This window comes from Vipera ursinii (assembly GCF_947247035.1).
Source record: "Vipera ursinii genome assembly, chromosome: 1".
Classification (NCBI taxonomy): domain Eukaryota; kingdom Metazoa; phylum Chordata; class Lepidosauria; order Squamata; family Viperidae; genus Vipera; species Vipera ursinii.
The window spans coordinates 5,727,644-5,740,173 of NC_139512.1; positions in this window are offsets into that span (position 1 = coordinate 5,727,644).

The window sequence follows — 12,530 nt, forward strand, 5'->3', positions numbered from 1 at the left end:
AGAATTCCAGACTTTCACTCTGTTTACTGTAATCACTGAATTCTTAAGGGGCATGGACCACATTGGTACAATTGTAGTTAGTACCAACTGTAACCCTTCCTATTCTACTTAGATTTAGGAATAGCAACAACAACAATAACAATAACAACAACAACAACAATAATAAAGGTGGAAGAGATCTTGGAGGTCATCTAGTCCAACCCCCTGCTCAGGATAGTTATCCATGAGTTGATTGCATTGTACTGACTACTACAATGTGTTTTATGGGGAACTACCCTTGAAATCCACATTGACTGCCAACTGTTTAATGCACTGATTTGACTTTTAAAGCCATATAAACCTAAGGGCTTGGTTCTGAAACACAGCCATATAGTTACTTAGGATCAGCAGAAGAAGCTCTTTTGAAGACAAACCTGCTGCCAGAAACTTTGCTATCTGATGCACTCTAAGACACCGGAAAGGAACTTCTCTGTTGTTCTCAATGTAAGAGGATCTTTCTGCTTACTCCCATTATTTAGGAAAATGAAATGGCAAGAAAGCAACTCCTTTCCCAAGCTCTTATCTTGATTTTTAAAAAATATTTTATTAAATTTATTAAATTTATATACCACCCCGTCATGTTATAAGGGAAATGGGCAGCATATAAATTTAATAAATACATACATGAGAAAGACATTTTGTGCTTTTGTTTTAATTGCTGTAACCAACTTTGGGTGCCTATATGAACAGAATGGCAGGTATGTTGTATAATTCTCCTAAAAGAGGATAGATAGATTCACAGTTAAGGCACTTCTTTGAGGGAAGACAAGACTCTTCCTTGTAAGGCAGGCTTTTAATTGTTAAAATTTTCTTCTAGGAATTGATCAAACACTGACACCATGAACCCTTCTCAGGAAACAATGGGGCCTTTTGGTCCACTGGCCATTTGCTATAAAAATGCCACAAGCAAGGCTTTACGCCGGAAACGAGAGTTCATCCCGGAAGAAAAAAAAGACACCGTCTACTGGGAGAAGAGGCAAAAGAACAACGAGTCTGCCAAGCGTTCCCGGGAAAAGAGGCGGTTCAGCTATTTTGCAATTGAGAGCCAGATGGCTGCACTCCAGGAGGAGAATTTTCACCTCCGTTGGGAGCTCCAACACCTGAAAGCCCGTTGTGGTCTCCTTAATCATATTCCAGAACACCAAAATGCCCGTGTTAATTGTCTGTTCTGCACACAAGGTAACTGCTGGTCAAGGGCCCAAAGCACCATTCCTTCAGCAGAAAGGTTGTTGGATTACATGTGGATCCCAAGGGAACATCTTGATTCCAGCCCACAGCACATGTCCTTCCTCAAGCAGCACAACATGGTTCTTTCACAAGGAAAGAATAACTCTGCCTTTTCCAGTTCTGCCTTCCTTCCAACTTACTTCAACTGCCAACGTATACAGAGATATTCCCACCATTTCCCAATACACGACAGATCTCACTTTCCAGTCAAGTTGCCAAATACAGGTGAGGTAGGGGAGGAAGGTCCTCAAAACAATGGCAGTGAGATGGAAACAATGTCAGACGTTTCAGTATATCCAATGATGCCCCCCAATTATTCTGCTCTGCCCCATAAACTTAGGATTAAGAGAAAAAAACATCAACTTCTCTGCTAAGAATGTCACTAGACATAAGTTGGCTGAAAATAATAAACCAAAAGGAGAAATATTCGGATTGCAATCAAATTGGACTTCTCACATCTTTCTAATCTAGGAAGACTTTTGTTTTTAGCTCCATGAAACTAGAGTACTAGGTCTCAAATTGTGGCTGGGAGAATCGATGTATGTCAGTTGGAGCTATGTATTCTTCCTATCTCTTCTGAGTTTTTATTTCTGAATCCTGGGGGTTATAAAATGGAATAAAATCTTGTAACCCTATACAGTTGTACATTGTGTTGTGTCTGTAAATAGTTTGCAAACAAGGAAAATAGCAGATTGCAATAAAGCAGGGTTTAGAGCGGGAGATTCCGGTGCAATCATTGGTTACAATAAACAAGAAGCGGGAAAAGAGACTCTGATGATTGGTTACAGTTCAAACAGTTCCACTATAAAAGCTTGCAACATTTGACAGTTGACAGTTGACTTATGTGTATTCAATAAACTCGTTCATTACAAAACCACTCTGAGTCCTCGTCTATCAGAACCAAACAATTGGCGACGAAGGTGGGATAGACAGAAGACCAGAGAATTGGCTAAATAGCTGCGCAAAGGCGGCAAATTCGAAAGCGTGTCACAGTCAACCGAGCGGCCGCGGCGGAATAAAGAAAATTCTCCAAATGGCGCAAATAGGGTCATTGAAAGAATTCGACCCAAACTTTCCAGAGGATTGGGAAGAATACATCGGACAAGTCGAAGGGTTCCTGCTAGTGAACGGAATCACAGACGACCGGAAAAAGGCGGCAGCATTATTGACAATTTGTGGCACACCGGTTTATCGAATCGCTGTTGGACTGTGTCAACCGCAGCCGGTCTCAAGTGTGCCATATGCTGACCTCCTAGCCAAACTAAAGGTTCACTTCACGCCTAGGAGATCTGAACTCTTCTGGCGGCGCATTTTTGAGAAAAGGAACCAGAGACCGGGCGAATCCATACAAAAATTCGTTGCTGCCGTCAGGGAAGCCGCAGTACGATGTAAATACGACAATTTAGAAATAAGAATTCGGGACCGAGTAGTACTGGGCTTGCGAGACGAGCAGCTGCAAAACAGAATAATCGCCAAACCCACCGGCGATCTGCAGGAAGTGCTGGATGAACTTTTAACGTACGAATCCACCGGGTATCGCGACCCCCCCCCGCAGTAGCATGGCAGTGTCGGCCGAGATCAACCAAGAAGGCTATGTGGACTGCGTGGAGGTGGACCAGCAGTGGGAAGAAGACATCGCTGAAGTCTCCAGACGATTCGGAAAATTGGCGCCAAAACCATCCCGAAGTGAGGGGCCTGAACCTAACCGCCGTCACCAATCCGCAACACCGCAAAGACAAGCAATAGGGGCCCAACGACCATGGAGGGACGCCACAACTAGACCGCGCGACAACGACAATCAAAACCGGTGTGGCAGCTGCGGAGGCAACCATCCCCGCGCCTCTTGCCGATTCCGTACCGCCAAATGTAGAGCGTGTGGGAAGACCGGCCACATCCAGGCCATCTGTAGGAGCCGTGCTCGTGACAACCGCCTTCATGAAGTCGATGTGTGGCCCGAAGGTAAGGTAACCCCTTACTTTAGTGGCAAAGAGACCCCTAGACCCAGGGTTAAAATTCCAAACCGAGGGGAGGTGGCGCGTGTCAATCGCAATAGGAAGGGAAAAAATAGCAATTTTCCAGAAGGAAAATTAAAAATCATAGTCCAATTGCAAGGGGTTCCTTGCAAAATGGAAATAGACTCTGGGGCTTCAGTGTCTATAATATCCAGTGAAACCCTTGAAAGGATTGAACAAATAAGTGGAAGAAAAATTCCACTTAGTTCAACAAAAATACAATTAACTGATTTCCAAAAAACCCCAATTAAAATAAAAGGAAAAATTACCATTAGCGTTAAATTTAATGGGTTTAAGGGGGATTTAGAATTAATAGTCACTGAGGGACAAAGGACTAGCCTAATTGGCCTTAATTGGTTCCGGGCCCTGGGTATTTGGATTGGGGGAATAAATTCAATTATTAAAAATAAGACCCTCGAATCAGTCTGCAATGAATTTGCAGACGTATTCGATGGGTCTCTTGGTAAATACAAAGGGCCCCCAATAAAATTTAATCTAGACCCATCAGTAAAACCTATCAGGCTTAAGGCCCGAAGGGTGCCTTTCACCCTGAAGCAAAAAATCGAGGCCGAGCTCGACAAGCTTGTAGGCCAAGGCGTCTTAGAACCAGTCGAGGGAGGTTTGTGGGGATGTGAGGATCTGCGCTGACTACAAAGCCACCCTGAACCTGGGAATGAAAAAACATGCTTACCCGGTCCCGACGGTGAAGCAGGTCCTCGCTACGATTCAGGACGGCGCCATGTTTGCCAAGTTAGACTTGGCGCAGGCGTACTTGCAATTAACTGTTTCTGAAGAGGCTGCAGAAGCTCATACGATAGTTACCCACAAGGGGGCGTTCCGAGTCCACAGACTGCAATTTGGTATTGCAGCAGCTCCAGGCATCTTTCAAGAAGTGATGGAGAGGACCTTAAAGGGCATACCTGGTGTATGCCCTTACTTTGATGATGTCTTGATAGCTGGGAAAAATGAAGAAATATTAGCAGAGCGGCTTGAGCAGGTATTGCAAAGATTTAGGAGGGCTGGATTGAAATTGAAAAAGGAAAAATGTTGCATAGGGGTCAAGTCCACTGAATTCCTTGGATTCAGAATTGACAAAAATGGAATCCATCCTACCCCTGATAAAATCAAAGCAATTAAACTGGCTCCAGAGCCAAAGAATAAGGCTGAACTACAAGCCTTCCTAGGTTTGGTAAACTTCTACCATACATTTGTGCCACACAAGGCTGCCATTGCAGAACCCCTCCATAGACTTCTGGATAAAAAGACCCCTTGGCAGTGGCTTAATAAACATAGAGTGAGTTTCCAAATTTTAAAGGACATCCTTTCCAGCCAATCAACAGTAACCCATTTTATTGAAAATAAACCAATTTATTTAGCATGCGATGCTTCACCGTATGGTGTGGGGGCTGTTATCAGCCACTTAGACAACCAAGGTACACAAAGACCAATTGCATATTATTCCAGGACGCTAACCAAAGCAGAGCGGAATTATGCTCAGATAGACAAGGAAGCATTAGCAATCGTGGCAGGAGTAAAAAAGTTCCATGACTACCTTTATGGTAGGAACTTTACCATACTCACTGACCACAAGCCCCTATTGGGACTGTTTACTACGGACAAACAGACACCCCAAATCATGTCTCCTAGAATGCTGAGATGGTCCATTTTTCTCTCAGCATATTCCTTTTCTCTCCAACACAGACCTGGCAAAGACATGGGACATGCTGACGCCCTCAGCAGACTGCCATTAAATGTCACAGAGAATGACCCTGCCCCTGTGGGACAAATAATGTCCCTCCTGGACATTCCTGATTGGCCTTTAACTGCCAAAGACATAGCTCTGGCAACAAATAATGACCATATTCTTAAGAGAATTATGGCCTGGGTCCTTAGCGGGTGGCCAAATACTAACCCAGATGCCAAATACATTCCTTATTTCAGAAGGAAAGATGAACTGTCAGTTCATTTGGGATGCTTACTGTGGGGAAACCGTGTGGTCATTCCCGAAATCCACAGACCAGCTATTTTATTAGAGTTACATGAAGGGCACCCAGGAATAGTACGTATGAAGGCATTGGCTAGGAGCCACTTGTGGTGGCCAGGACTAGACAATGACATTGAGGAATGCGTTGCCAATTGCTATTTGTGCCAACGTTCTAGGCCGGAACAACAACACACTCGTACGCATAAGTGGGAGTTAGCCAGGAATCCTTGGTCCAGGATTCATATTGACTTTGCTGGACCTTTCCAAGGGTTAACCTTCCTGGTAGTAGTGGACAGTTTCTCAAGATGGCTAGAGGTAGTACCAGTCAGTTCATTAACCTCAGGTAAAACAATACAGGTATTAAGGGGCCTCTTTGCCACTCATGGGTTACCTGATGTAATCGTGTCTGATAATGGGCCCAAATTCACCTCTGTTGAATTCCAGGATTTCCTCAAGGCCAACTCGATTAAACACAAGACATCAGCACCCTTCCACCCATCCACCAACGGCTTGGCTGAACGAAATGTGAGGACCACTAAAGACGCTTTAAAGAGAATCATCCGGGGTGACTGGCATCAAAGACTGGCCGAATTTTTGCTGACCCAACATACGACCCCATGTACAGCTACTGGCAAAAGCCCAGCAGAAATGAGGTGGGGAAAGAGACTAACCACCAAATTGGACAGATTACACCCTGACAGACTTCTACCAAGTGCAGAACTGGACATTCCAAATAGAACATTCAAAGTGGGGGATTTAATCTGGGCCAGGAACTATGCACAAGGGGACAAATGGATCCCAGGGGTGGTTACTGAAATATTGGGTCCCCTGTCTTACAATATTGAGGGGGAAGGGAATAGGATCAGCAAAAGACACATAGATCAGCTGAGAAAGAGAACTGTTGGTTGTTTGCCAGTAGATGGGGATCAAAGTATATTTGGGGGGAACTTTACATCTAGGGTCAGTGATAACAACACGCCAGATAGTGGGGTAGCAGAAACGCAAAATAACTCATCCCCTGGTAACCAACAACAACAATTTAGTCAAATTGACTGGGAAATACCCCTTCGGAGTAGGCCAGCGATAGCTGATCTTCAAACACAACCAAATCCACAAAACAGCAACAGGGAAGCGTCAGAGTCTGGTAGCCATGAGTCCAGGTCCAACAGAGGCAACCAGCCAAGCAGACAACCAGAAAGAAATGACCCTAGCAGCCAGAGCAATAGATACCCTTCAAGAGTCCATAGGCCACCAAAATATTTAAAGGATTTTGTACATAAATAACAACAACTGGGGGGTAAGGGGTGTTGTGTCTGTAAATAGTTTGCAAACAAGGAAAATAGCAGATTGCAATAAAGCAGGGTTTAGAGCGGGAGATTCCGGTGCAATCATTGGTTACAATAAACAAGAAGCGGGAAAAGAGACTCTGATGATTGGTTACAGTTCAAACAGTTCCACTATAAAAGCTTGCAACATTTGACAGTTGACAGTTGACTTATGTGTATTCAATAAACTCGTTCATTACAAAACCACTCTGAGTCCTCGTCTATCAGAACCAAACACATTGGGTCTCCAATATATTTTTTCGGTTGGTGCTAACTTTTACCTCTGATACAGGAGCAAGACATTTCAGGCTTATGATTTAACTTTTTTAGACCTAACTTAGAAATCTCAGTGTGTGAAACTCAGTTTGAATTCATAACCTGGTTTAAGTCACAGCTTCTAAAACAAAGGACTATAATTTGAAAGTGCGAATCCTAGGGCTGAATAACGCAAGCAGTTTGTCCCAGGTTAAGCACAGCCAACTAAGCATGTGCCAAGGACTGGAATACACCATATCATCCTGTAGCCCAGGTTTAGGGAACCTTGGCTCTTTTATGACTCTTGGACTTCAACTCCCAGAATTCCTCAGCCAGCTGCTGGCTCAGGAATTCTGGGAGTTGAAGTCCACGAGTCATAAAAGAGGCAAGGTTGCCTACCCCTGCTCTAGCTCTCCCCAGTTTACAAGGAAGGGAATCAATTGACCCTTGCCTCTTCTCACTGTCCATTAAAACATTGTCCATTTTCTAGTTTGTGCTATCTAAATCAAGCAGTGATGTCCATTTTCCCCATGCACCTCATTTCATTGTACTGTAAGCAAATACGGGTAGTCCTCAACTTACAACAGTTCATTTAATGACCATCTGAAGTCACCATAGCACTGAAAAAAAGCTTGTAGGATCATTTTTTCACACTTACAACTATTGCAGCATCCCCATAGTCACATGGTGAAAATTAGGACCCTTGGCAACTGACTCATATTTATGACGGTTGCAGTGTCCTGGGATTACGTGATCACCTTTTGCAACCTTCTGACAAGCAAAGTCCATGAGGAGGTCAGGTTCCCTTAATAACCATGTCATAAACTTAACAGCTGCAGTGATTCACTTAACAACAGTGGCAAGAAAGTCATACAACGGGACAAAACTCACTTAACAACTGCCTCACTTAAAAGCAGAAATTTTGGGCTCAACTGTAGCCATAAATTGAGGAATGCCTGTACTTCCAATCCAACTGATTACTGGGTGCTTTAGCTCTAGTCACTACTTTGATTGGCTATTTTTTAAATAACTTCATCAGTAGAAAAAAAATTAGGCTTAATTTTTTTTTTAATTATCTGCTGGAACAGGAAAAGGGTGGACTTCTTTCTCTATTCCTTTTTAACCAACTAAGATTGACAAAAGTTCTACCATTTTCCCAAGGTAAAGCTGGTTGTTTTTTTTTTACTTTTCTTTTTTAAATCAAGCCTTCAGTGGATGCACTAGTTTGGAAGGTATCAAATACAAGGGGAGAGTCACTGAAGGGAGGGTGTCCTATTTGTCACTATAAACCACATGTGGTGTCTTCCAAGCCACTTGTATAAGGAATGGGAAGCAGGTGAATCCATTAATCAAGGTCCATGATAAGCATAGTTTGGGCAGACCTCAGGCTATTGCAGTGGCCAAAGTGAAGAATGACACTGAAATCTGTATAGGAACTTCTTATATTGGCTTTATTTCAAGCCAGTTTTATGCAAGGAAGTTAAGCAGCTTTAGTTGTTTTTTTTAAAAAATCCCATTTATATCCCGCCCTTCTCCGAAGACTCAGGGCAGCTTACAATTTAAGCACAAACCAATGTGCTTAGCAATAGCTTTCATTCTATGCATATGCCTGCTTATTAGGGTTTTCGCCCCCCCCCCAGCGTCATTATTACAAAGTCAGCTTATTGCCCCCAACAATCTGGGTCCTCATTTTACCTACCTCGGAAGGATGGAAGGCTGAGTCAACCTTGAGCCTGGTGGGACTCGAACCTGCACTAATTGCAGGCAGCTGGTGTTACTTAAGGAGGCATTAGCCCACTGCTCCACCAAGGCTCCTTGGTGCCAAGTTCCTGTCATAGGTGCTTCAACTCTATTTCATAAGATTAGCCTACTTTCATTATAGCTTTCGCTTTTCTTACTTCAACAGACATGACATCTCTGTTTTGCTTTCTTTCATCTAATTTGTAATGTTAACCATTAAGTTGCATTCCTCTTACATTCTGTATGTTGTGGTCATAAGCATTTGTTCCCACGGATATGCCCTCCATGCCCATCCTAGTTTTAGTCAATCGAGACTTTTCAATAAAGCTTTTAGTCAGACGGAGAAGATGTAGACAAGATTACCAGCCTTAATCATACCAACGTGATGTGCATCCTTTGGTTGGTTTAGCACAAGCATAGCAGAAGCTCCGTTTTACTCACAAATGCTAACGCTGTTCTCTATGTAAGCCAGAATCTCTAATCTAGAAATTTTTTTTTATTGAAAAGTTTTCAATACATTTTAGCTTTAACAATCCCTCCCCCCACCCCCCACCCAGCCCTTCCTAGCCCTCCCTAACCCTCCCCCCTCCCCTTCCCCCCTCCCCCATCCCCGACTTCCCAGAGCTAAATACAAGGTATAAAAATAAAAACAATCATAAACAACCATATGCTAACAACAATAAGCTATTAAATCTATCGCACTCTAGCTCATATAAAATGACTACAAGCAATAACTAATGTCACATCAAAACTTATACAAATGCTAAATGAAACTTTTTAGTCCCATATTTGTTCTGGATGTAATCAATCCACTTTTTCCACTCCATAATATAACGTTGTTGCGAATGGTCTTTCAAATAAGCCGATATCTTTTCTAATCTAGAAAATTATCTGGCAGACCAATGTTCTGTTATTGCCCATATCTCACCTACTGGAGCATGTATTCAATCCACTCAAAATATGAGAGGTAATGCTGAAATACCACAGGAGCTTCTCCCTTTGCATTCCCACCCCCCCACACACACAATTGGGTAATTGATTTACAGTGGATGGTTGAATGGATGGTTGAAGGAAGGGCAGGAACTCTGCCTCAGAGGAGAGGGATGTCAAAGCGGAGGGGGAAGGATCGCCTGGGAGGTCTCTGACAGGGATAATTTATTCAAGTAATGACAGGCATGGGTCATCTAGATAGGAGCCAAAGGGCAGGCCATTGCAGGGGAAGATGCTACCGATATTTAAAACTAGTGGCATGTTCTGGCCTTCTGATCTCACATCCAGACCTTGGATAGCAGTCCCTCAGAGGCCTGGGTCTTTGGTTGCTGCTAATGAATGCCAGATTGGTCAATAACCTCTTCCCTTTATTTGTGATCGTATTAGGGAGGAGCAAGCCAACCTGACGTGCATTACCGAGACCTGGCTGACACCAGAGCGGGGGGGGGGGTGTCTTTCCCTCTCAGAAATGTGTCCAGCTAGGTTTAGTGTTTGGCCCCACCAAAGCTGTAGGGCAGGGGTGGGGAATTGTGGCCCTTTTATGACGTATGGACTTCCTGATTGGCTCAGGAATTCTGGGAGTTGAAGTCCACAAGTCACAAAGGGGCCATTGTTCCTCTGCTGTAGGGCAAGGGAGGGGGAGTGGCAGTTGTCATTTGAGAATCTCTTCTGGCCTACAGGGGCCATGCTCCCCAAGTTTCTTGATGTGAGACCCTGTTTTGAAACTGGCCTTATGGGATCGGTTGGGATTGTCGCTGCTGAATCAGCCCCCCTGCTGAGTAGCAAACTCCCTTGCCAGAGTTGCTGTAGGCCATCTCAGGGTTGGCAGTGGAGTTCCTCAGACTTGTAGTCCTGGGAGACTTCAATCTGCCATCCTTGAGTTTGGCTTAGAAGCAGCTCAGGAGCTCATGGCCACCAGAATGGATATGGCCATATCCCAGGTCATCCATGGCCCAACTTGAGACAGCGGTCACCCTCTGGTTATGTTCTTGTCAGAGAAATAGCAATATTTTTCAGGCTAGACAATGTCGGCTGGCGACCCCCAGGGGGAGGGCCTTCTCTGTGGGAGTGCCAGCCCTATGGAGCCAACTCCCCCTTGAGCTTCTGATGGCCCCGGATCTCCGGTCCTTTCGCCGCGGCCTCAAAACACTCCTTTTCCATCAGGCTGACCTGGACTGACAGGGATTTTAATTATGTTTTTAATTTTTAACTTAATTTTAATTTTAATTTATTCTACTGGGGCTATTAATTTAATTTCTTTTTAACTTTTGTATTATTGTATTTTATTGTTGTTAGCCGCCCTGAGTCCTTCGGGAGATAGGGCAGCATATAAGTCCCAATAATAAATAAATAAATAAATAAATAAATAAATAAATAAATAAATAAATAAATAAATAAATAAATCTGCCAATATCCCCTTTGTCTTGGTCAGGTCATGCCCAGGTGGCTCTGAGATTCTCTTATGCTGGCCCCCTCCATAGGGAGGCTGGTCCTACTTGAATGGCTCACCCACAGAGACTGATGGGGGGGATAGAACCTGGCAACACTGCCGCATGCTGCTATGGTGGCTTTGGCCTGGAATCAGAGAGCAACTGAAGTCCTGTCTATGGGCCCCCTCATGGCCCTTTGGCCCCAATACTTCCCATGGTTCACAGAGGAGCTGAGGAGGCTGAAAAGGGCCAAGAGATGGCTAGAGCATCACTGGTGGAAAACAAAGAATAAATCCAACCGAACACAGGTTAAAGCCATGATTAAGGCCTACCTTGTAGCGGTAAGAGAGACAAAATGTCAGTATTTCTCCACTTTTAGGGTGTCGCCCAACAGCCTTGTTCAAGGACACCCAGTCCCTCCTCAAGAAAGAAGGCTCAGATGATCATCTTTAGGACTGCACAGAGGAGTTTGTGCAACACCTGACAGATTAAATTACTGAGATTTGCTCTTGGTTGGAGCCCAAGAGTGGTACAATTCTGTTAGAGATGCTCAGGAATTGGACTAACTCTATTATCTGGAAGCAGTTTGATCCTGTTGGACCGGAGGAAAAGGGCAGGGTCCTTGGGGCTGTCAGCACCACTACTTACTTATTAGATCCCTGTCCTTCCTGGTTATTGAAAACTTCCAGGACTGTGACTTCTGGGTGGGTGGCAAGAGAGGCTTCCTTTGCAGGGAGGGTGGTGGAAAAAGTGGTTGCACTGCAGCTCCAGAGGACCTGGATGAAACGGATTATCTCAACCTGTAAAGCTCTTTATGGCATGGATCCAGGTTATCTGCAGAACAGACTTTCCCCAGTGGGTTTGGCTCATCCCATTCGTGCTGGCAGAATGGGCATACTGCAGACCCCATCAGCCAAAGAATGTTGGCTGGTGGGATCCAGGAGAAGAGCCTTTTCTGCCATGAATCCTGGCCTTTGGAATATCTTGCTGCAAGAGGTAAGATCCTTCCCCTTTTTTTAATCTTCAGGAAACGCCAGCTGTCATGGGGTCCTGAAGGAGAAGCTGCTGATTGGAGCTGGTTGATGCACTAACAGAGAAAGTATCCCCACCTCTGTTCCAGACCTGTGTTTTTTTAGTTAATTTTGTGTTAATTTTTTGCCATTTTAATCTGTTTTTATATTTATAATTGTTTGAATATTTATAAATTTCCTCTCACTGTAAGCCGCTCAGAGCCACCTCAAACCACAAGATGGGTAGCAAATAAATTTAATAATAAATAAAATAAATATTAAACTTGTATACAGAAGATGGTTACAAAATCTAAATACTACTTTTATTTTTTTTTTAAATCAAATCTCTCTAGATTTTTCTAGAAATAAAAAAAGCAGCATTTACATTTTGTAGCCAGTCTTTTTATTTTACATACAGCTTTGTAGTCCAGATTTTATGAGTATTTCATTTTGTAAACATAGGGTTAACATCTTATTTTGCAAGAATCCATCCACAATATTAATCTAGGCCAGAAAGA